The sequence below is a fragment of the Nerophis ophidion genome, linkage group LG29, assembly GCF_033978795.1.
Source record: "Nerophis ophidion isolate RoL-2023_Sa linkage group LG29, RoL_Noph_v1.0, whole genome shotgun sequence".
Lineage (NCBI taxonomy): Eukaryota > Metazoa > Chordata > Actinopteri > Syngnathiformes > Syngnathidae > Nerophis > Nerophis ophidion.
Genome location: NC_084639.1, coordinates 19,536,598 through 19,561,597, shown reverse-complemented (window position 1 = coordinate 19,561,597; position 25,000 = coordinate 19,536,598).

Here is a 25,000-nt window from a genome sequence, read left to right as displayed (position 1 = left end):
AAGTCCATTTTTTTCTGTCACGATAAAAATAGCTAACTAAAAAAATTGTGCTATCTGTGCCCTGGACCTCGAATCGAAGTTATAGGACTTTAAGGCGTATGGCTGTGGAATTAGAGGAAAAAGGGCAATATTAGCTGGAAAAGTTGCCATGTTAATTTTAGCATACTAGCATGCTAACGTTAAGAGGGAATACCAAAATGTAGTATTCGTTGGTGTAGACATAGAAAGTACCACAAAAAAAATAGCATACCCATTTTTTTATTTATTCGTGAAACAAAATTCCTCCGGACACTCATACATACACCTTCCAGTCATATTACTTGGTATATGATACATGCTAACTGATAGCATGCAATCGCTAGCTTGCTAGCATAGTAACATCAGCATTCTAACATTTTGCGCTTATTTTTCACTTTTTTCTCTAGCCGCGCTACTCTATGTGAGACATGCTAACTGTCAGCATGCCATCGTCGCCATGGTAGCACAAAACGTTACCAATTTAAAATACGTCCGAGGGTATGACATACGTGGGGGGTTGTTGGCCGGTCCGTCTCGTATTAATCGTAAGAGAAACGTGCGGAACTATAATAATAAAGTGGAAGTATGAGCAATAATAATGAAACAAAATAATAAAAATAATGGAAAAAAAAAAAAATAATTATATAAATACATTTTAAATACGTCCGAGGGTGTGACATATGTGGGGGGTTGTTGGCCGGTCTGTCTCCTATTAATCGTAAGAGAAACGTGCGGAACTATAATAATAAAGTGGAAGTATGTGCAATATAATGAAAAAAAAAAAAATAATGAAAAAATTAATGCAATGAAAATAATAGTAATAATAAATACATTTAAAATACATCCGAGGGTATGACATATGTGGGGGGTTTGTTGGCCGGTCTGTCTCGTATTAATCGTAAGAGAAACGTGGGGAACTATAATAATAAAGTGGAAGTATGAGCAATAATAATGAAACAAAATAATAAAAACAATGGAAAAAAAATAATAATAATTATATAAATACATTTTAAATACGTCCGAGGGTGTGACATATGTGGGGGGTTGTTGGCCGGTCTGTCTCCTATTAATCGTAAGAGAAACGTGCGGAACTATAATAATAAAGTAAAAGTATGTGCAATATAATGAAAAAAAAAATAATGAAAAAATTAATGCAATGAAAATAATAGTAATAATAAATACATTTAAAATACATCCTCGGGTATGACATATGTGGGGGGTTTGTTGGCCGGTCCGGCTCGTATTAATCGTAAGAGAAACGTGCGGAACTATAATAATAAAGTGGAAGTATGAGCAATATAATGAAAAAAAAAAAAAAAAAAGAAAAAATTTATGCAATGAAAATAATAGTAATAATAAATACATTTAAAATACATCCGAGGGTATGACATATGTGGGGGGTTTGTTGGCCGGTCCGTCTCGTATTAATCGTAAGAGAAACGTGCGGAACTATAATAATGAAGTGGAAGTATGTGCAATATAATGAAAAAAAAAAAAAATGAAAAAATTAATGCAATGAAAATAATAGTAATAATAAATACATTTAAAATACATCCGAGGGTATGACATATGTGGGGGGTTGTTCGGCGGTCCGTCTCGTATTATGGTAAGAGAAACATGCGGAACTATAATATTAAGTGGAAGTATGACCAATAATAATGAAAACAAAAAAAATTAAAATAATAAAAATTATAAATACATTTAAAATACCTCCAAGGGTATGACATATGTGGGGGGTTTGTTGGCCGGTCCGTCTCGTATTAATCGTAAGAGAAACGTACGGAACTATAATAATAAAGTGGAAGTATGAGCAATAATAATGGAAAAAAATATCAATTAATAAATAAATAAAATTAAAATAATAATAATTACAAATACATTTAAAATACGTCCGAGGGTATGACATATGTGCGGGGTTGTTCGGCGGTCCGTCTCGTATTATGGTAAGAGAAACATGCAGAACTATAATAATAAAGTGGAAGTATGACAAATAATAATAAAAAAATACTAATAATAATAAGGAAAAAAAGAGAAAATAATAATAATTATGAATACATTTAAAATACGTCCGAGGGTATGACATATGTGGGGGGTTGTTGGCCGGTCCGTCTCGTATTAATCGTAAGAGAAACGTGCGGAACTATAATAATAAAGTGGAAGTATGAACATTAATAATGGAAAAAAATAATAATTAAAAAATGAATAACATTAAAATAATAATAATCATAAATACATTTAAAATACGTCCGAGGGTATGACATATGTGGGGGGTTGTTCGGCGGTCCGTCTCGTATTATGGTAAGAGAAACATGCGGAACTATAATAATAAAGTGGAAGTATGACCAATAATAATAAAAAAATACTAATAATAATAATAAGGAAAAAAAAGAGAAAATAATAATAATTATGAATACATTTAAAATACGTTCGAGGGTATGACATATGCGGGGGGTTTGTTGGCCGGTCCGTCTCGTATTAATCGTAAGAGAAACGTGCGGAACTATGATAATAAAGTGGAAGTATGACCAATAATAATGAAAAAAAAAAAAAGAAAAGAAAATAATAATAATTATAAAAACATTTAAAATACGTCCGAGGGTATGACATATGTGCGGGGTTGTTCGGCGGTCCGTCACGTATTATGGTAAGAGAAACATGCGGAACTATAATGATAAAGTGGAAGTATGACCAATAATAATAAAAAAAATACTAATAATAATAAGGAAAAAAAGAGAAAAAAATAATAATTATAAATACATTTAAAATACATCCGAGGGTATGACATATGTGGGGGGTTGTTGGCCGGTCTGTCTCGTATTAATCCTAAGAGAAACGTGTGGAACTATAATAATAAAGTGGAAGTATGACCAATAATAATAAAAAAATACTAATAATAATAAGGAAAAAAAGAGAAAAAAATAATAATTATAAATACATTTAAAATACATTAATCGTAAGAGAAACGTGTGGAACTGTAATAATAAAGTGGAAGTATGATCAATAATAATGAAAAAAATGAAAAAAATAATACAATCAAAAAATGAAAATAATAATTATTATAAATAAATCTAAAATACATCCGAGGGTATGACACTAGTGGGGGGTTGTTGGCCGGTCCATCTCGTATTAATCGTAAGAGAAACGTGCGGAACTATGATAATAAAGTGGATGTATGAGCAATAATAATGAATAAATAAATAATGAAAACAAAAATGAAAATAATAACTATTATAAATAAATTTAAAATACATCCGAGGGTATGACATATGTGGGGGGTTTGTTGGCCGGTCCGTCTCGTATTAATCGTAAGAGAAACGTGCGGAACTATAATAATAAAGTGGAAGTATGAGCAATAATAATGAAAAAACTAAAAAAATTATAATAATAACGAAAAATAACGAAAATAATAATAATTATAAATAAATAATTTAAAAAATTATACATATTTTTTATTTTTTTAAATAATAATGCAGGGTGTATACGTATGTATAAATAAAATGATAATAATTTAAATTAGACATTGTAATTCTTTATATTCTTATTTTTACTCGCTGAAATATCGAACTTTTGGTTCTGTAATATGCTGTAAACACTCCGACTATGATGAGTTATTATTATCTTAGCTGCCAGCGCGTAAAGAATGGTAGGTGCTAAAAAAAGTGAGAAAATAATGACTTTTATTCCCGCTTCTATTCCTGCCGACCATTGCGGTGAAAAAAAAAAAGGAAATATGAATTACATCTGTTGAATTATAAAAATATTCATGTTTCTAGGCAGACAATTAACATGACGACTTTGAAATAGTAACCGACTCTCCGCCCTCCCGTCCCACGCCATCGCTCCGCTTCTCCAGCGGCGCTTCCGTCCGTCGGCGGCGGGGCAGACGGATTGTCCGCCAGCGCGGAGCGGGAGCCCGCTAATCACCGCCGGGCCGCCGGGTTCACGCCGTCTTAATTAGTTTGCCTTGCCCGCGTGATTATTTCTGCATTTTTAAATTCTCTTTAGGCGCCGCTCGCCCGCTTCGGGAAGGAGGCGGCGCCGCTCAAGTCACGTTCCGTGATCACGCCTCGTCGTCCTCTTCCACTGAGGAGATGGGCCGGGGAAGGAACAGCGGCTTTTATTGTGAAAAGCTCAACAAAGTAGGCGGGGTCAGGAACAGCGGCTTTTATTGTGAAAAGGTCAACAAAGTAGGCGGGGTCATGAATATAGACCCGCCCTCGAGTGGCGACCGGAAGTAAAACTGGCTGTCGAAAGTCTCCGGAATGGATGGAAACCGAAAGTTAACTCGAAATGTTTGTTATCTAGTTCCTGGTACCTATTCTTCCGGAACCCAGATGTGTACACACACACACACACACACACACACACACACACACACACACACACACACACACACACGGGGAAAGGGGTGGCGCACTACGACGCAGGAACAGCGGCTTTTATTGTGAAAAGATCAAAAAAGTAGGCGGGGTCAGGAACAGCGGCTTTTATTGTGAAAAGATCAAAAAAGTAGGCGGGGTCAGGAACAGCGGCTTTTATTGTGAAAAGGTCAACAAAGTAGGCGGGGTCAGGAACAGCGGCTTTTATTGTGAAAAGGTCAACAAAGTAGGCGGGGTCAGGAACAGCGGCTTTTATTGTGAAAAGGTCAACAAAGTAGGCGGGGTTAGGAACGGCGGCTTTTATTGTGAAAAGATCAACAAAGTAGGCGTGGTCAGGAACAGCGGCTTTTATTGTGAAAAGGTCAACGAAGTAGGCGGGGTCAGGAACAGCGGCTTTTATCGTGAAAAGGTCAACAAAGTAGGCGGGGTCAGGAACAGCGGCTTTTATTGTGAAAAGGTCAACAAAGTAGGCGGGGTCAGGAACAGCGGCTTTTATTGTGAAAAGGTCAACAAAGTAGGCGGGGTCAGGAACAGCGGCTTTTATTGTGAAAAGGTCAACAAAGTAGGCGGGGTCAGGAACAGCGGGTTTTATTGTGAAAAGGTCAACAAAGTAGGCGGGGTCAGGAACAGCGGCTTTTATTGTGAAAAGGTCAACAAAGTAGGCGGGGTCAGGAACAGCGGCTTTAATTGTGAAAAGGTCAACAAAGTGGGCGGGGTCTGGAACAGCGGCTTTTATTGTGAAAAGGTCAACAAAGTAGGCGGGGTCAGGAACAGCGGCTTTAATTGTGAAAAGGTCAACAAAGTGGGCGGGGTCAGGAACAGCGGCTTTTATTGTGAAAAGGTCAACAAAGTAGGCGGGGTCAGGAACAGCGGCTTTTATTGTGAAAAGGTCAACAAAGTAGGCGGGGTCAAGAACAGCGTCTTTTATTGTGAAAAGGTCAACAAAGTAGGCGGGGTCAGGAACAGCGGCTTTTATTGTGAAAAGGTCAACAAAGTGGGCGGGGTCAGGAACAGCGGCTTTTATTGTGAAAAGGTCAACAAAGTAGGCGGGGTCAGGAACAGCGGCTTTTATTGTGAAAAGGTCAACAAAGTGGGCGGGGTCAGGAACAGCGGCTTTTATTGTGAAAAGGTCAACAAAGTAGGCGGGGTCAGGTACAGCGGCTTTTATTGTGAAAACGTCAACAAAGTAGGCGGGGTCAAGAACAGCGGCTTTTATTGTGAAAAGGTCAACAAAGTAGGCGGGGTCAGGAACAGCGGCTTTTATTGTGAAAAGGTCAACAAAGTGGGCGGGATCAGGAACAGCGGCTTTTATTGTGAAAAGGTCAACAAAGTAGGCGGGGTCAGGAACAGCGGCTTTTATTGTGAAAAGGTTGACAAAGTAGGCGGGGTCAGGAACAGCGGCTTTTATTGTGAAAAGGTCAACAAAGTAGGCGGGGTCAGGAACAGCGGCTTTTATTGTGAAAAGGTCAACAAAGTAGGCGGGGTCAGGAACAGCGGCTTTTATTGTGAAAAGGTCAAAAAAGTGGGCGGGGTCAGGAGCAGCGGCTTTTATTGTGAAAAGGTCAACAAAGTAGGCGAGGTCAGGAACAGCGGCTTTTATTGTGAAAAGATCAACAAAGTAGGCGGGGTCAGGAACAGCGGCTTTTATTGTGAAAAGGTCAACAAAGTAGGCGGGGTCAGGAACAGCGGCTTTTATTGTGAAAAGGTCAACAAAGTAGGCGGGGTCAGGAACAGCGGCTTTTATTGTGAAAAGGTCAACAAAGTAGGCGGGGTCATGAATATAGACACGCCCTCGAGTGGCGACCGGAAGTAAAACTGGCCGTCGAAAGTCTCCGGAATGGATCGAAACCGAAAGTTAACTCGAAATGTTTTTTTATCTAGTTCCTGGTACCTATTCTTCCGGAACCCGGATGTGTACACACACAAAACACACACACACACACACACACACACACACACACACACAAAGATCATCAATTTTCCGCCTTTACGATTTTGTCGTCTCAATTATCCTATATTTCGAATTACTTTCCCCACGCTTTGAACCCCGCGGCTTATAAAACGGACTTATCTCCCCTGACACTTAAATGTTGTGTAATTTTTTTGTGCTACGACGCCATCTTTCTGCGTGAGTTTTCAACCGGAAATAGGATTGCAGTTCCGTCCTCTAGCCGTCCATAACGTCCCTACTCAAATATATTCTTTCTTTCTTTGCTCTGAGCGACGTGGGTAAGTTTTGCAATATAACTAAAACAATTCTTACCTATCAAAACGTCCCGTGTGTGACGTCTGTAGGAGTGTTTTCGTGCTATCGTTATCAAAATTAGCTGATATGCTAACACATTTCCGGGTGTCTGTGTTAGCATTATCAACTAACAACGTTGTTCTTTTCTGTTTCACAAATTCCTCAGTAAATTCACCGAAACGTCGCCGTGGAGTTATTGAGGGTTTAGCTGGTTGGACGTGACGATGACTTCTGTTTTGTTTGATCAGCCGTTTTACTGCCCTGTCACAGACACAGTTTGGAAAACAATGAAGGTACGTAAATAAACATTCTGTGTAAATAACTCACTTCTCAACGTAAAAATCTGCGTCTTATAGTCCGGTGCGACTATTATATGGAAAATATGTTTTTCTTCTAAAATTTAGTGGTGCATTCAACAATGTAAATACATTGTAAATACATTGTTCTACAACGTAAAACTTTTGTACCATGATCGATTCCCGCATCCTCAACGATGACCGACGTTTTGTTTGATCAGCCGTTTTACTGCCCTGTCACAGACAGAGTTTGGAAACAATGAAAGTGTGTAAATGAACATTCTGTGTAAATAACTCACTTCTCAACGTAAAAATCTGCAACTTATAGTCCGGTGCGACTTATATATGGAAAATATGTTTTTCTTCCAAAGTTTTACAGTGCATTTAAGCATTTATTTGTTCTAGAGTCTAGAACTTTTGTACCATGTTGAATTCCCACATTCTCCATGACTGACGTTTTGTTTAATCAGCCGTTTTACTGCCCTGTCACAGACACAGTTTGGAAAACAATAAAGCTGTGTAAATAACTCACTTCCCAATGTAAAAAGCTGCCACTTATCGTCCGGTGCGACTTATATATGGAAAAAAAAAATTCTTCTAAAATTTAACGGTACATCTAAGCATGTATTTATTCTACATAGTATAACTTTTGTACCATGTTCGATTCCCGCATCCTCAACGATGACCAACGTTTTGTTTGATCAGCCGTTTTACTACCTTGTCACAGACACAGTTGGGAAAACAATAAAGCTGTGTAAATAACTCACTTCTCAACGTAAAAATCTGCCACTTATAGTCCGGTGTGACTTATATATGGAAAATATGTTTTTCGTCTAAAGTTTTACGGTGCATTTAAGCATTTATTTGTTCTAGAGTCTAGAACTTTTTTACGATTTTGAATTCCCACATTCTCCATAACTGACGTTTTGTTTAATCAGCCGTTTTGGACACAGTTTGGAAACAATGAAAGTGCATAAATAAACATTCTGTGTAAATAACTCACTTCTCAACGTAAAAATCTGCCACTTATAGTCCGGTTTGACTATTATATGGAAAATATGTTTTTCTTCTAAAATTTACTGGTGCATTCAACAATGTATTTGTTCTACAACCTAAAACTTTTGTACCATGATCGATTCCCGTTTCCTCAACCATGACTGATGTTTTGTTTGATAAGCCGTTTTACTGCCCTGTCACAGACACAGTTTGGAAACAATGAAGGTATGTAAATAAAAATTCTGTGTAAATAACTCACTTCTCAACGTAAAAATCTGCGACTTATAGTCCGGTGCGACTTATATATGGAAAATATGTTTTTCTTCTTAAGTTTTACGGTGCATTTAAGCATTTATTTGTTCTACAGTCTAGAACTTTTGTACGATGTTGAATTCCCACATTCTCCATGACAGACGTTTTGTTTAATCAGCCGTTTTACTGCCCTGTCACAGACACAGATTGGAAAACAATAAAGCTGTGTAAATAACTCACTTCTCAATGTAAAAAGCTGCCACTTATAGTCCGGTGCGACTTATATATGGAAAAAAAAATGTCTTCTAAAATTTAACGGTACATCTAAGCATGTATTTATTCTACATGGTATAACTTTTGTACCATGTTCGATTCCCGCATCCTCAACGATGACCAACGTTTTGTTTGATCAGCCGTTTTACTACCTTGTCACAGACACAGTTGGGAAAACAATAAAGCTGTGTAAATAACTCACTTCTCAACGTAAAAATCTGCCACTTATAGTCCGGTGTGACTTATATATGGAAAATATGTTTTTCGTCTAAAGTTTTACGGTGCATTTAAGCATTTATTTGTTCTAGAGTCTAGAACTTTTTTACGATTTTGAATTCCCACATTCTCCATAACTGACGTTTTGTTTAATCAGCCGTTTTACTGCCCTGTCACAGACACAGTTTGGAAACAATGAAAGTGCATAAATAAACATTCTGTGCAAATAACTCACTTCTCAACATAAAAATCTGCCACTTATAGTCCGGTTTGACTATTATATGGAAAATATGTTTTTCTTCTAAAATTTACTGGTGCATTCAACAATGTATTTGTTCCACAACCTAAAACTTTTGTACCATGATCGATTCCCGTTTCCTCAACCATGACTGATGTTTTGTTTGATAAGCCGTTTTACTGCCCTGTCACAGACACAGTTTGGAAACAATGAAGGTATGTAAATAAAAATTCTGTGTAAATAACTCACTTCTCAACGTAAAAATCTGCCACTTATAGTCCGGTGCGACTTATATATGGAAAATATGTTTTTCTTCTAAAGTTTTACGGTGCATTTAAGCATTTATTTGTTCTAGCGTCAAGAACTTTTGTACGATGTTGAATTCTCACATTCTCCTTGACTGACGTTTTGTTTAATCAGCCGTTTTACTGCCCTGTCACAGACACAGTTTGGAAACAATGAAGGCATGTAAATAAACATTCTGTGTAAATAACTCACTTCTCAACGTAAATATCTGCCATTTATAGTTTAGTGCGACTTATATACGGAAAATATGTTTTTCTTCTAAAATTTAACGGTGCATCTAAGCATGTATTTGTTCTAGATTGTACAAATTTTGTACCATGTTCGATTCCCACATCCTTAACCATGACCGACGTTTTGTTTGATCAGCTTAAATACTAAGGCAATAATCAAAAAACACAGGTGCGCGTAAAAACAAGAGCAGGTGGAACAAATCGGAAACCATGGCAACAAGACAAAACAGGAAGTGCAAAAACTAAGAACAGGAAGAGTCCAAAACAAAAAACACAGACAAAACTGCTTGTAACTTCCGGTAAAAATGTTGTAGAGACCTGAAACAAAATCCTCTATGTAGGTCTCACTTAGACCTATATTTCATAAACTGACACCTTATAGCAAAAATCAACAGGAAATTGGCAATTACCCCTTCAAAACAAAAGTTTTGTAAAAAGCATCACCTTTTTTCAAACATTATCTCCTCTGAGCGCGTTTGTTGTGTCGGCTTCAAACTAGCACAGGAGAGAGATTGAACCGTTCTGATTTAAATTTGATGAATGAGTTTTTCTAACTGCTCCGGTTTTGATTTGACGAGCCTTCAAAAACCAAAACAATGTTTGATACGGGTGGCGGATCATAACAAAAATTTTATTTTTGCCCCTTAGAGCTGTAATTTGACCCCCTTAAAATGCTTCAAAACTCACCAAACTGGACACACACATCAGGACTGGCGAAAATTGCCATCTAATGAAAAACCTAACTCCAAAACTTAAAATTGCGCTCCAACGCCCCCTAGGAATAAAACAGACAAAACTGCTCCTAGGAAGAAAACACAGACAAAACTGCTTGTAACTTCCAGTAAAAATTTTGTAGAGACATGTAACAAAATCCTCTATGTAGGTCTCACTTAGACCTACATTTCATTCATCGACACCCTTCAGGAAAAATCAACAGGAAATTGGCAATTACCCCTTCAAATATTTTTGGGGTAAAAACCCATCACCTTTTGCCAAACATTATCTTCTCTGAGCGCGACGTTTTGTATGATCACCCGTTTTACTGCCCTGTCACTGACACAGTTTGGAAACAATTAAGATACGTAAATAAACATTCTGTTTTACGATAAAAACATGACTATTACAGAGTCATACATGAGTCAAGAAGATATTTGAGTATTTTTATTTTAAGAAAATAATTCTGCATGATTCAATTATATTTGTTGCATTATTAGATTGTTTCGAATACCAATCTATGTATTTATTTCTGTCGAAATGGAAAGAAGGAATATTATTCGTAAATAAACAAAACGATGACGTCATGTATTCTCCAGGTGAAAATGAAGTTGGACACCTGTGCTGGACAAGGTGGAAAAAGGTCTATTGTCTGTTCCTAATGAAGTGTCTGTCTGTTCCTAATGAAGTGGCCCCGGGTTCGCAGCTGGAAGACCGCACGACTCCTTTTTAATTGGAGCGCGCTGACGTCCTGCTGTGATCAACTTCTCCCCCGCCCGCCGACTAACGAGTGGTATTTTTCTATCCGTCTCGCCCGGGAGAGAAAAAAAAAATCAATAAAAAGTATCAAATAAATAAAAAAATAGTGGATAAAAGTACGAAACAGGGATAGCAGGTCCATTCTATGTGTCATACTTCATCATTTCTGCCATATTTTTGCTGACAGGATTTAGTAGAGAACATCGATGCTAAAGTTTGCAACTTTTGGTCGCTGATAAAAAAGCCTTGCCAGTACCGGAAGTAGCAGACGATGTGCGCGTGACGTCACGGGTTGTGGAGCTCCTCACATCTGAACATTGTTTATAATCATGGCCACCAGCAGCTAGAGCGATTCGGACAGAGAAAGCGACGATTTCCCATTCATTTGAGCGAGGATGAAAGATTTCTGGATGAGGAAAGTGAGAGTGAAGGACTAGAAGAAAAAAAAAAGACCTCAGAGCCATATAACAGAGTATGTTACACATGCTAACTTTTTTAGCCAAATTTTCAGCCGAACATTCCGAAGTCGTATAACTTGGTACGTGACACACGTGCTAACTCCCAACATGTTAATTTTAGCATGCTAATATTAGCATGCTAACTTTTTCTAGTTAATTTTACAGCCGTACACCTCAGAGCCATATAATGGGGTATGTTCCACATGCTAACTTTTTTAGGCAAAATTTCAGCCGAACATTACGAAGTCGTATTACTTGGTACGTGACACGTGCTAACTCCCAACATGTTAATTATAGCATGCTAAAGTTAGAATGCTACTTTTTCCAGTCAATTTTACAGCCATACATCTCAGAGCCGTACAACAGGGTATGTTCCACAAGCTAACTTTTGAATCCAAATTTTCAGCCAAACATTCCGAAGTCGTATAACCTGGAACGTGACACGTGATAACTCCCAACATATTAATGTTAGCATGCTAACTTTTTCCAGTCAATTTCACAGCCGTACACCTCAGAGCCATATTACCGCATGGTAACTTTTTAGCCACATTTTCAGCCGAACATTCCGAAATCATACAACTCTGTACCTGACTTGTGCTAACTCCCAACATGTTAATGTTGGAATGCTAACTTTCCCAGTCAATTTTACAGCCGTACACCTCAGAGCCATTTAACAGGGTATGTTATACATGCTAACTTTTCCATCCAAATTTTCAGCCGAACATTCCGAAATCGTATAACTTGGTACGTGACACGTGCTAACTCCCAACGTGTTAATTTTAGCATGCTAATATTATAATGCTAACTTTTTCTAGTTAATTTTACAGCCGTACACCTCAGAGCCATATAATGGGGTGTGTTCCACATGCTAACTTTTTTAGGCAAATTTTCAGCCGAACATTCCGAAGTCGTATAACTCTGTACATGACACGTGCTAACTCCCAACATGTTAATGTTAGCATGCTAACCTTTTCCAGTTGATTTTACAGCCATACACCTCATAGTCATATAACAGGGTATGTTTGATATGTTAACTTTTTTAGCCAAATTTTCAGCCGAACTTTCCGAAGTCCTATAACTGGGTACGTGACACGTGCTAACTCCCAACATGTTAATGTTAGCATGCTAACCTTTTCCAGTCAATTTTACGGCCGCACACCCCAGAGCCATATAACAGAGTATGTTACACATGCTAACTTTTTTAGCCACATTTTCAGGCGAACAGTCCGAAATCGTCCAACTCTGTACGTGACATGTGCTAACTCCCAACATGTTAATGTTGGAATGCTAACTTTTCCAGTCAATTTTAAAGCCGTACACCTCAGAGCCATATAACGCTTTATTTTCCGCATGCTAACTTTTTTAGGCACATTTTCAGCCGAACGTTCCGAAATCGTACAACTCCGTACGTGACATGTGCTAACTCCCAACATGTTAATGTTACCATGCTAACTTTTCCCAGTCAATTTTACAGCCGTACACCTCAGAGCCATATAACAGGGTATGTTTGCTCTGCTAACTTTTTTAGCAAAATTTTCACCCGAACATTCCGAAGTCGTATAACTTGGTACGTAACACGTGCTAACTCTGAACATATTAATGTTAGCATTCTAACTTTTTCCAGTCAATTTTACAGCCGTGCACCTCTGATTCATATAACAGAGTATGTTACACATGCTAACTTTTTTAGCCAAATTTTCAGCCGAACATTCCGAAGTCGTATAACATGGTACGTGACACGTGCTAACTCCCAACATGTTAATTATAGCATGCTAACTTTTTCCAATCGATTTTACAGCCATACACCTCATAGTCATATAACAGGGTATGTTTGATATGCTAACTTTTTTAGCCAAATTTTCAGCCAAACATTCCAAAGTCGTATAACTTGGTACGTGACACGTGCTAACTCCCAACATGTTAATGTTAGCATGCTAACTTTTTCCAGTCAATTTTACAGCCGTACACCTCAGAGTCATATAACTTGGTATGTTCCACATGCTAACTTTTTCATCCAAATTTTCAGCCAAACATTCCGAAATTGTGACACTCGCTAACTCCCAACATTTTAATGTTAGCATGCTAACTTTTTCCAGTCAATTTTACAGCCATACATCTCAGAGCCGTATAACAGGGTATGTTCCACAAGCTAACTTTTAAATCCAAATATTCAGCCGAACATTCCGAAGCTGTATAACTCGGTACATGACACGTTCTCACTCCCAACATGTTAATGTTAGCATGCTAACTTTTCCCAGTCAATTTTACAGCCGCGCACCTCAGAGCCATATAACGTGGTATGTTACACATGCTAACTTTTTTAGCCAAATTTTCAGCCGAACATTCCGAAATCGTATAACTTTATACGTGACACGTGCTAACTCCCAACATGTGATTGTTAGCATGCTAACTTTTTCTAGTCAATTTTACAGCCGTACCCCTCCGAGCCATATAACGAGGTATGTTACACATGCTAACTTTTTCATCCAAATTTTCAGCCGAACATTCCGAAATCTTACAACTCTGTATGTGACGTGTGCTAACTCCCAACATGTTAATGTTAGCATGCTAACTTTTTCCTGTCAATTTTAAAGCCGTACACCTCAGAGTCATATAACAGGGTATGTTTGATATGCTAACTTTCTTAGCCAAATTTTCAGCCGAACATTCCGAAGTTGTATAACTTGGTACATGACACGTTCTCACTCCCAACATGTTAATGTTAGCATGCTAACTTTTCCCAGTCAATTTTACAGCCGCGCACCTCAGAGCCATATAACGTGGTATGTTACACATGCTAACTTTTTTAGCCAAATTTTCAGCCGAACATTCCGAAATCGTATAACTTTATACGTGACACGTGCTAACTCCCAACATGTGATTGTTAGCATGCTAACTTTTTCTAGTCAATTTTACAGCCGTACCCCTCCGAGCCATATAACGAGGTATGTTACACATGCTAACTTTTTCATCCAAATTTTAAGCCGAACATTCCGAAATCTTACAACTCTGTATGTGACGTGTGCTAACTCCCAACATGTTAATGTTAGCATGCTAACTTTTTCCTGTCAATTTTAAAGCCGTACACCTCAGAGTCATATAACAGGGTATGTTTGATATGCTAACTTTCTTAGCCAAATTTTCAGCCGAACATTCCGAAGTTGTATAACTTGGTACATGACACGTTCTCACTCCCAACATGTTAATGTTAGCATGCTAACTTTTCCCAGTCAATTTTACAGCCGCGCACCTCAGAGCCATATAACTCTTTATTTTCCGCATGCTAACTTTTTTAGCCACATTTTCAGCCGAACATTCCGAAATCGTACAACTCTGTACGTGACATGTGCTAACTCCCAACATGTTAATGTTAGCATGCTAACTTTTTTCCAGTCAATTTTACAGCCGTACACCTCAGAGCCATATAACAGGGTATGTTTGATATGCTAACTTTTTCAGCGAAATTTTCAGCCCAACATTCCAAAGTCGTATAACTTGGTACGTGACACGTGCTAACTCCCAACATGTTAATGTTAGCATGCTAACTTTTCCCAGTCAATTTTACAGCCGCGCACCTCAGAGCCGTATAACGCTTTATTTTCCGCATGCTAACTTTTTTAGCCAAATTTTCAGCCGAACATTCCAAAGTCGTATAACTTGGTTCATGACACGTGCTAACTCCCAACATGTTAATGTTAGCATGCTAAATTTTTCCAGTCAATTTTACAGCCGTACACCTCAGAGCCATATAACAGAGTATGTTACACATGCTAACTTTTTTAGCCAAATTTTCAGCCGAACATTCCGAAGTCGTATAACTTGGTATGTGACACGTGCTAACTCACAACATGTTTATGTTAGCATGCTAACTTTTTCCAGTCAATTTTACACCCGTACACCTCAGAGCCAAATAACAGGGTATGTTCCACATGCTAACTTTTTCATTCAAATTTTCAGCCGAACATTCCGAAGTCGTATAACTCTGTACATGACACGTGCTAACTCCCAACATGTTAATGTTAGCAGGCTAACTTTTTCCAGTCAATTTTACAGCCATAAACCTCATAGTCATATAACAGGGTATGTTTGATATGCTAACTTTTTTAGCCAAATTTTCAGCCGAACATTCCGATGTCGTATAACTTGGTACATGACACGTGCTAACTCCCAACATGTTAATGTTAGCATGCTAACTTTTTCCAGTCAATTTTACGGCCGTACACCTCAGAGTCATATAACAGAGTATGTTACACATGCTAACTTTTTTAGCCAAATTATCAGCCGATCATTCCGAAGTCGTACAACTCTGTACGTGACGTGCTAACTCCCAACATGTTAATTTTAGCATGCTACAATTAACATGCTAACTTTTTCTAGTTAATTTTACAGCTATACACCTCAGTCATATAACAGGGTATGTTTGATATGCTAACTTTTTTAGCCAAATTTTCAGCCAACTTTTCCGAAGTCGTATAACTCGGTACGTGACACGTGCTTACTCCCAACATGTTAATGTTAGCATGCTAACTTTTTCCAGTCAATTTTACAGCCGTACACCTCAGAGCCATATAACTCTTTATTTTCCACATGCTAACTTTTTTAGGCACATTTTCAGCCGAACATTCCGAAGTCGTACAAGTTGGTACGTGACACGTGCTAAATCCCAACATGTTAATGTTAGCTTGCTAACTTTTTCCAGACAATTTTACAGCCGTACACCTCAGAGCCATTTAACAGGGTATGTTATACATGCTAACTTTTTTAGCCAAATTTTCAGCCGAACATTCCGAAATCGTATAACTTGGTATGTGACACGTGCTAACTCCCAACATGTTAATGTTAGCATGTTAACTTTTCCCAGTCAATTTTACGGCCGTACACCTCAAAGCCATATAACGAGGTTTGTTCCACGTGCTAACTTTTTTAGCAAAATTTTCAGCCGAACATTCCGAAGTCGTATAACTTGGTACATGACACTTGCTAACTCCGAACATGTTAATGTTAGCATGCTAACTTTTTCCATTCAATTCTGTGGCCGTACACCTCAGAGCCATGTAACGAGGTTTGTTCCACATGCTAATTTTTTTAGCAAACTTTTCAGCCGAACATTCCAAAGTCTTATAACTTGGTACGTGACACATGGTAACTCCGAACATGTTAATGTTAGCATGCTAACTTTTTCCAGTCAATTTTATGGCCGTATACCTCAGAGCTATATAATGAAGTTTGTTCCACATGCTAACTTTTTTAGCCAAATTTTCAGCCGAACATTCCGAAATCGTAGAACTTGGTATGTGACACGTGCTAACTCCCAACATGTTAATGTTAGCATGCTAACTTTTTCTAGTCCATTTTACAGCCGTATACCTCAGAGCCATATAACGAGGTTTGTTCCACATGCTAACTTTTTTAGAAAAATTTTCTGCCGAACATTCCGAAGTCGTATATCTTCATTTGTGACACTTCACAAGCTATTTTTAAGATGTTATCATGCTAAAGTTAGCATGCTAAAGTTAGCATGCTAACTTTAGCATGCTAACATTTTTTGTGAATTTTACAGCGGTATTCATACACAAAATAATTTTACATCACAGTTTAATAGACTGTTATAAATACTTAGTTTATTGGTATTTTACATTTCATTCTGGTTATTAGCACATTAGCCTACGCTAACCGCACGTCCCTAATGTTGTGTCCACCAAGATGTGTGTCTCATCAGGACGCCACACATTTTTCGTCTGCTTTTCATACTTTTAATAGTGCAACTTTTGCCACAACAATTTTGCTCTTTTAAATTGCGCCCCCGACTCCACGGCGGAGGAAGCGAGCGGACGTCAGTAAGTTAGCACGTCTCGCAGATCAATGACCACAACATGACCTCCCGGGCGATGAGACGTTGACCTTTCGTCGGCGTTTGTCCCCTCGCGCCGTCTTCTTTGTGCCGGGTGAACGTTGTTGTTGCGTCTGGCGGGGGGGCGCGCAAAGAGCAAAAATATCAGCGCCCTGGCGGGGGGGCGGGGGCGCGCGGGTGGGCCGGGGGGTCAGCGCAGGAAGTTATCGACTGATGTGAAGCAAGCGTCGGCGCGGCCAGAAGGTCACATGTCCAGCTCGTTACTGCAAACACAAAAACAGCCGAAGCCAAAGTTGCAGTCGAGCATCAAAAAAGCAGAAAAAAACACATAGTAGGAACTTCTTCTTATTCAGCAGCTGCAACATTTGTGTGGAATTATCATTTTCACTATTATTATTATTATTATTATTATTATTATTATTAGGGACCGAATGTCCCTTTGGGACATAGGACCCTATTGTATTTCTATGGTTTTATTATTTTTTAATAAAAATGTCGTAGAGACATGAAACAAAATCCTCTATGTAGGTCTCACTTAGACCTACATTTCATTCATTGACATTCTTCAGCAAAAATCAACAGGAAGTTGGCAATTACCCCTTCAAAACAAAAGTTTTGTAAAAACCATCACCTTTTTTCAAACATTATCTCCTCTGAGCGCGTTTGTTGTGTCGGCTTCAAACTAGCACAGGAGAGGGATTGAACCCTTCTGATTTAAAGTTGATGAAATAGTTTTTCTAACTGCTCCGGTTTTGATTTTACGAGCCTTCAAAAACCAAAACAATGTATGCTACGGGTGGCGGATCATAACAAAAGTGTTATTTTTGCCTCTTAGAGCTGTAATTTGATCCCCTTAAAATGCTTCAAAACTCACCAAACTGGACAAACACATCAGGACTGGCGAAAATTGCGATCTAATAAATAACCTAACCCCAAAACTTAAAATTGCGCTCTAACACCCCCTAGGAATAAAACAGACAAAACTGCTCCTAGGAAGAAAACACAGACAAAACTGCTTGTAACTTCCGGTAAAAATGTCGTAGAGACATGAAACAAAATCCTCTATGTAGGTCTCACTTAGACCGACATTTCATTCATTGACATTCTTCAGCAAAAAACAACAGGAAATTGGCAATTACCCCTTCAAAATTTTTTTTTGTAAAAACCCATCACCTTTTGCCAAACATTATCTCCTCTGAGCGCGTTTGTTGTGTCGGCTTCAAACTAGCACAGGAGAGGGATTGAACCCTTCTGATTAAAAGTTGATGAAATAGTTCTTCTAACTCCTCCGGTTTTGATTTTACGAGCCTTCAAAAACCAAAACAATGTATGATACGGGTGGCGGATCATAACAAAAATGTTATTTTTGCCTCTTGTAGCTGTAATTTGACCACCTTAAAATGCTTCAAAACTCACCAAACTGGACACACACATCAGGACTGGCGAAAATTGCCATCTAATAAAAAAAAAACCCAACCTAATCCCAAAACTTAAAATTGCACTCTAACACCCCCTAGGAAAAAACACAGACAAAACTACGTGTAACTTCCGTTAAGAATGTCGTAGAGACATGAAACAATAACTTCTATATAGGTCTAACTTAGACCTATATTTCATACACTGACACCCTTTAGCAAAAACCAACAGAAAGTTGGCAAACACCCCTTCAAAACAAAAGTTTCCTAAAAAATTGTCACGTTGGGGGCGCATCCTGTGTGCGTGTTGAGTCACCCCAAGATGCAATAGGACCGGACAGGCAGGAATTGCAGGTAGGAGCTTGGTTTAAAATACAAAATTAAAAGTCTATGGTACAAAGGGCGGAAGAAAGCGTGTGCCGAATGTACCAGAAGCTAATGCTAACTAGCATCGAGTCCAAGAGTCTGAAATAGACGTGCCGAACGCACGCGAAGCTAAGGCGAGACTTAGCAATAGTAAAGACATAAAAAGATATAAAAACGGGATTGTTGCATGAGCCAAACAACGGATCAAGACAGAACTGAGGTCGAAGGCAGGCTTAAATACTAAGGCAATAATCAAAAACACCGGTGCGCGTAAAAACAATAGCAGGAGGAAAAAATCAGAAACCATGGCAACAAGACAAAACAGGAAGTGCAAAAACTAAAAACAGGAAGAGTCCAAAACGATCGAAAAAACACAAAAGGACTCAAAAACCAAAACAACGTATTATCCGGGTGGCGGATCATAACAAAAATGTCATTTTTGCCTCTTCGAGCTGTAATTTGACCCCCTTAAAATGCTTCACAACCCACAACATTTTACGAAAATTGCCATCTGATAAAAAAAACTAAAAAAAAAAATAAACTCAAAATTGCGCTCTAATGCCCCCTAGGAAAAAACACAGACAAAACTGCTTGTAACTTCCGTTAGGAATGTCGTAGAGACATGAAACAATAACCTCTATGTAGGTCTCACTTAGACCTACATTTCATTGGTTGACATCCTTTAGCAAAAAATCAACAGGAAGTTGGCAAACACCCCTTCAAAACAAAAGTTTCCTAAATGCTGCGGATGAGGCCATGTAAATGATGTGGAGGGCCACATAATGACATGGCAGGCCACATTAGTTTGTGGAGGGCCACTCAAATATTGTGGCAGATTTCATAAATTATGTAGAGGACCACATAAATGATGTGGAGGAGGCCACATAAATGATGAGGAGGGCCACACTGATGATGCGGAGGGCCACATAATGAAGTGGCAGATCTCCTAAATACTGTGGAGGGCACTATAAATGCTGTTGAGGAGGCTATGTAAATGATGTGGAGGGCCACATAAATGATGTGGAAGATCTCCTAAATTATGTAGAGTAGCACATAAATGAAGAGGAGGGCCACATAAATAATGTGGAGGGCCACATAATTATGTGGCAGGCCACTTAATTGACGTGGAGGGCCACATAAATGAACTGGCAGATCTCATAAATTATGTAGAGTAGCATATAAATGATGAGGAAGGCCACATAAATGATGTGGAGGGCCACGTAAATGTTTTGGCAGGCCACATAAATGAAGTGGGAGGCCAATTTATGATTTGGAGGGCCACACAATTCGTGTGGCGGATCTTATAAATTATGTAGAGGGCCACATAAATGAGGTGGCAGATCTCATAAATTATGTAGAGTAGCATATAAATCACGAGGAAGGCCACATAAATGTTTTGGCAGGCCACATAATGAATTGGCAGGCCACATTATGATGTGGAGGGCCACACAAATTGGGTGACGGATCTCATAAATGATGTAGAGGGCCACTACCGAGGATGTGGTAGTGGTTTGTGTTGTGGTTTGTGCAGCCCTTTGAGACACTAGTGATTTAGGGCTATATAAGTAAACATTGATTGATTGATTGACATAAATGATGTGGCAAATCTCATAAATTATGTAGAGTAGCACATAAATGACAAGGAGGGCCACATAAATGATGTGGAGGGCCACATAAGTGCTGTGGGGGGCCACATAAATGACGTGGAGGGCCCCATAATGAAGTGGCAGATCTCCTAAATGCTGTGGGGGGCCACATAAATGACATGGGGAGCCACATAAATGCTGTGGAGGGCCACATAAATGCTGTGGAGGGCCACATAAATGCTGTGGAGGGCCACAAATGACGTGGTGGGCCACATAAATGCTGTGTAGGGCCACATAAATGCTGTGGAGGGCCACAAATGACGTGGTGGGCCACATAAATGCTGTGGAGGGCCACATAAATGCTGTGGTGGGCCACATACTGATGTGGAGGGCCACATAATGATGTGGAAGGCCACATAAATGATGTGAAGGGCCACATAAATGCTGTGGAAGCCACATAATGATGTGGAGGGCCACATAAATGCTGTGGAAGGCCACAAAATGCTGTGGGGGGCCACATAAATGATGTGGAGGGCCACAAAATGCTGTGGAGGGCCACATAAATGCTGTGGTGGGCCACATAACGATGTGGAGGGCCACCTAATGATGTGGAGGGCCACGTAAATGATGTGGAGGGCCACAGAATGCTGTGGGGGGCCACGCAAATGACGTGGAGGGCCACATAAATGCTGTAGTGTGCCACATAATGATGTGGAGGGCTACATAAATGATGGGGAGGCCCACTTAAATGTTTTGGCAGGCCACATAATGAGGTGGAGGGCCACATAATGATGTAGAGGGCCAAATAAATGAGGTGGCAGATCTCATAAATTATGTAGAGGGCCAAACAAATGAGGTGGCAGATCTCATAAATTATGTAGAGTAGCATATAAATGACGAGGAAGGCCACATAAATGATCTGGCAGATCTCATAAATTATGTAGAGTAGCACATAAATGACGGGGGAGGGCCACGTAAATGATGGGGAGGGCCACATAAATGCTGTGGCAGGCCACGTCATTAAGTGGCAGGCCACTTAATGATGTGGAGGCCACCATAATGAAGTGGCAGATCTCCTAACTGCTGTGGGGGGCCACATAAATGACACGGGGAGCCACATAAATGCTGTGGGGGGCCACATAAATGCCGTGGAGGGCCACAAAATGCTGTGGTGGGCCACATAACGATGTGGAGGGCCACCTAATGATGTGGTGGGCCACCTAATGATGTGGAGGGCCACATAAATGATGTGGAGGGCCACAGAATGCTGTGGGGGGCCACACAAATGACGTGGAGGGCCACATAAATCCTGTAGTGTGCCACATAATGATGTCGAGGGCCACTTAAATGATGGGGAGGGCCACATAAATGCTGTGGTGGGCCACATAATGATGTGGTGGGCCACATAATGATGTGGAGGGCCACATAAATGATGTGGAGGACCACATAATGATGTGGAGGGCCACGTAAATGATGTGGATGGCCACATATATGCTCTGGGGGGCCACTTAAATGACGTGGTGGGCCACATAAATGCCGTGGTGGGCCACATAATGCCCTGGGGGCCACATAATGACGTGGAGGGCCACATAAATGCCGTGGTGGGCCACATAATGCTCTGGGGTCCACATAATGACGTGGAGGGCCACATAATGATGTGCAGGCCCATGTAAATGATGTGGCGAGCCACGTAAATGCTGTGGAGGGCCACATAAATGCTGTGGAGGGCCACAAAATGATGTGGAGGGCCACATAAATGATGTGGAGGGCCACATAAATGATGTGGAGGGCTACATAATGCTCTGGAGGGCCAATAATAATGTGGAGGGCCACATAAATTTATGTGGAGGGCCACATAATGATTTGGAGGGCCACGTAAATGCTTTGGATGGTCATATAAATGCTGTGGAGGGCCACAAAAATGCTGTAATGGGCCACATTATGCTGTGGAGGGCCACATAATGATGTGGAGGACCACATAAATGCTTTGGGGGCCACATAAATGATTTGGAGGGCTAGATACATGCTGTGGAGGGCCATATAAATGCTGTGGAAGCCACATAATGATGTGGAGGGCCACATAAATGCTGTGGGGGGCCACTTAAACGCTGTGGGGGCCACATAAACGCTGTGGGGGGCCACATAAACGCTCTGGTGTGCCACATAAATGCTGCGGTGTGCCACATAATGATGTGGAGGGCCACATAATGCTGTGGAGGGCCACATAATGCTGTGGAGGGCCACATAATGATGTGGAGGGCCACATAATGCTGTGGAGGGCCACATAATGATGTGGAGGGCCACATACATGCTGTGGAGAGACACATAATGCTGTGGAGGGCCACATAATGATGTGGAGGGCCACATAAATGCTGTGGATGACCACAAAAATGCTGTGGAGGGCTACATAAATGCTGTAGTGTGCCACATAATGATGTGGAGGGCCACATAATGATGTGGAGGGCCACATAATGATGTGGAGGACCACATAAATGATGGAAAGGGCCACATAAATGCTGTGGAAGCCACATAATGATGTGGAGGGCCACATAAATGCTGTTTGGGGCCACGTAAATGACGTGGGGGGCCACATAATGATGTGGAGGGCCACATAAATGCTGTAGTGGGCCACATAAATGATGTGGAGGGCCACATAAATGATGTGGAGGGCCACATAAATGATGTGGAGGGCCACATAAATGCTGTGGGGGGCCACATAAATGACGTGGAGGGCCACGTAAATGCTGTGGAAGCCACATAATGATGTGGAGGGCCACATAAATGCTGTGGAGGGCCACATAAATGACGTGGAGGGCCACATAAATGCTGTGGGGGGCCACATAAATGATGTGGAGAGCCACATAAATGCTGTAGTGGGCCACATAAATGCTGTGGAGGGCCACATACATGCTTTGGAGGGCCGGATTAATGCTGTGGAGGGCCACATAAATGCTGTGGAAGCCACATAATGATGTGGAGGACCACATAAATGCTTTGAGGGCCACATAAATGCTGTGGAGGGCCACGTAAATGGTGTGGAGTGTCACATAAATGCTGTAGTGGGCCACATAAATGATGTGGAGGGCCACGTAAATGATGTGGAGGGCCACATAATGACGTGGAGGGCCACATAAATGATGTAGTGGGCCACATAATGCTGTGGAGGGCCACATAAATGCTGTGGAGGGCCACATAATGATGTGGAGGGCCACATAATGATGTGGAGGGCCACATAAAAACTGTGGAGGGCCACGTAAATGCTCTGGTGGGCCAGATTATGATGTGGAGGGCCACATAAATGCTGTGGGGGGCCACATAAATGCTGTAGTGGGCCACATAATGATGTGGAGGGCCACATAAATGCTGTGGAGGGCCACATAAATGCTTTGGATGGTCATATTTGGCCCCTGGGCCTTGAGTTGGACAGCAGTGTTGGAGCACCTTGTGAGGTCAGGTTGCAGCCTGAGAGTCCACGATGCCTTCAGGGGCAGCAGGACTTTCAAGCGCTCAGGTTATTCCTCCTCTCTTCTTCTCAAAACGAGCAAACAAAAACAAACAACAACAAAGTTATATGCGTCGGCAGCTGAGAACAAAACACCACCACCTTCAATCTCTGCCAGACTGAGAGCGAAAGTGAAACTGCTGGTATTAAAAAAAGGCACTTGTGCCGCTATGCTTTTATTTTGACAGCGGCCGTGAGCGCTGGCACCAGCACACCAGGAGGAGGAAGAAGATCCCAAACGCCGCTTCTGCCACTTAATGAGATCTGGGAGGTGTTGTTTGCCACGGTGGATAAAACCGTCGCCGTCCGCCGCAGGATATCAAGCCCGAGATGTTCTCAGTGGAGCCTGAAGCAGCTTTGGAGGGAAAATGGACTTCCTTCATCAAACACCTGCTACTTTGAAGGTGAGCACGGCCGCCATTGTTCCGTGATGACATCATCGGAAGTTATTTCCTCACCTTTGCACCAAAGCACACCTCCTTCTCGCTTTATGTAGTCCAGGGGTCACCAAAACCAGGTCGCCCGTAAGGACCAGATGAGTCGCCCGCTGGCCTGTTCTAAAAATAGCTCAAATAGCAGCACTTACCAGTGAGCTGCTTCAATTTTTAAAATTGTATTTATTTACTAGAAAGCTGGTCTCGCTTTGCTGGACATTTTTAATTCTAAGAGAGACAAAAATCAAATAGAATTTGAAAATCCAAGTAAAATATTTTAAAGACTTGGTTTTTACTTGTTTAAATAAAGTTATTATTTTTTTTACTTTGCTTCTTATAAATGTCAGAAAGAAAATTTTAAGGAAAAAATACAACCTTAAAAATTATTTTAGGATTTTTAAACACATATACCTTTTTACCTTTTAAGTTCCTTCCTCTTCTTTCCTGACAATTTTAAACAATGTTC